The 2,040-nt window shown below is 59.5% G+C and overlaps 1 non-coding gene across 1 annotated transcript; it reads left to right on the top strand.

Moving 5' to 3' along the window:
- Positions 1-399: 399 nt before the first annotated feature.
- Positions 400-472, top strand: TRNAK-CUU (transfer RNA lysine (anticodon CUU)). The gene has a single exon. It is a non-coding gene; the product is annotated as a tRNA-Lys (tRNA).
- The last annotated feature ends 1,568 nt before the right edge of the window (positions 473-2,040 follow it).

The raw sequence follows: 2,040 nt of genomic DNA, 5'->3' as shown, positions 1-2,040 counted from the left end.
GGAGCCTCGGTTCCCATCCCAGAGCTGGGAGGGAAGGAGGCGGGTGGGCACTGCTGAGGCCTGCGTGCTGCCTCCCGGGGCCGAGCGACCGTGGGGTTTCAGGGACTCGGTGCCCGCGTGGCACCGGCTTCCCGGCGCTGCCCGGGCCCCCTGGGCCTCCTTCTGTTTGTCCTTTTGGGTCAGAGTGTCCCCGATCCCTGCCCGCGGCCTTGAATTTCGGGTCCCCCCCCCCTCCTCCCTTGCTGCTTTCAATTCTGAGGTTCTCGGTCAGTTTCGGGCTGGAACAGAGGAATCGTGTGGGAGGCGGCACTGGTCACAGGGGCGGGGCTGCGATGAGGGGGAGGCCGTCTCGCCCCAGCGCTGCCTCCCTTCTCCTTTGAAGGAGCCGGCAGGTGCCATGCCCGGCTAGCTCAGTCGGTAGAGCATGAGACTCTTAATCTCAGGGTCGTGGGTTCGAGCCCCACGTTGGGCGCGCATTTTACAAGCCTGGGCGAAGAAAATGAATGCTTTCCCGCCCTTAAGAGTAAGCAGTTACCACAACTCACGTTTCAGGGTCTGACTCTCAGGGCACAAAGACCACATTCTTGTGCTGGATTTGGAGCTGCGGGAAGACTGGACGGGGACGCATTAGAGTTGCTCAGGCCTCTAGCTCTAGGTCTCATCCCTTCTAACAGAGATGGTGGACCGAGTTGCTTTTGCATTTTGGGATTCAAATGTGTATCTAGTCCATGGAGACGTGGCAGGAGTAGCATAGTTCAGGGGAGTCATTCCTGCAGTTCCGTGATCTCACACGGCACACTCTGAGCATGTTTCCTAACTCTTTTGAGGGCACCAGGACTGCCCAGTTGCCTGGACCCCTGGGGTGGATGTGGTCCTCGCATCTGACGCCCTGGACTTTCCCAGAGTGCGTGCCGATGTGAATTCAAGATAAAGGAGTGAGGTCCCTCGCCTCCTGACCCCCGGCTTCTGAGTTCATGAGAGATCCACGGGCTACAGTTCTCTCCTCCCCCCGATTCCCTTACAAGAGCCAGGAATTCAATCCTGTGAAAATTGCCTTGAGTTTCACTCATAGACCGAGGGGAGTCCTTCCCAGCTGGGACCAAGGATAAGCGCCTGGCTTTTCCAGGACACTAGGTGGTGGGGATGGGATGGAGAGACGGGGGAGGGGCTGGGGCTACGGAGGCGAGAGTGCCACACCAGCCGTCAGGCTCAGGGTCATAGAACAGAGTCCACAGGGTGGGGGGGGGGGGCGGGAAGGGGGGTAGGAGGGAACAGGAGTTTTTGCACCCAGGAGGGTCTGTCTGCTTATCCCTAGACTGGGAGAAGAAACCCTGAGCCCTTCCTTTAGCGCAAGTCTTGGAACTTCCTCCTCCACCCCAGGAGACCCAGTCCCAGGGTAGCTGGTGTCCAAGGTGGCTGCACAGCTGGGATGTTCAGAGAAGGGAGAGGGGCTTCGCTCAGCAGAAGCTGGATCAGCACGGACATAACACCTCTGCTCTGCTCCACAGTCCCCGGGGAACTCAGGGGACAGAGCACCGAACTCTTGATCCACTGCCTTTGGAAGAAAGATCAGGGCTCTAGAAGCCAAGTTTGGCTCAGTCCTAACCTCCTCGCTGTTCGGGTGCTGGTCCTTGCCGTGGCACCTGGGCTGTGGACAGCCGGGCGTGTCATTGTGTGCGAGTGTAGCCGATTACCGGCAGGTGGACCCAGAGGGGTCCCACAGGACCAGCCAGCCAAGAGGGTCCTGGGCCTCATGCAGCAGAGAAATCAGGAGCGAGTGGAGAGGAAGTGGGCGCAGTTTGTTGAAGACGTACAGACGCGGACAATGTCTAGGAGGCCTGGAAAGGAAACGAGTCTCGTGTCTGCTTGGGGCCTGGGGTTTTTGCTGAGGGTGGCGGTTCGGTGCACGTGTCTTCCGAGGCATCCAGAACAGAGAGGGGTTAGGTGTTCGCCGTAAGTCCCTGCTCTGAGCCAGGGGTCTTGATGAGTCGGTGGTCTTGGAAAACGTTCAGGACGGCTCCCGCCCCGTCACTCCTTAGA

Source organism: Herpailurus yagouaroundi, unplaced genomic scaffold (assembly GCF_014898765.1).
Source record: "Herpailurus yagouaroundi ecotype Mexico unplaced genomic scaffold, PumYag 222, whole genome shotgun sequence".
NCBI classification, from domain to species: domain Eukaryota; kingdom Metazoa; phylum Chordata; class Mammalia; order Carnivora; family Felidae; genus Herpailurus; species Herpailurus yagouaroundi.
Note: the sequence above shows the minus strand (reverse complement) of the source record. Positions and strands in the feature narration are given on the sequence as shown.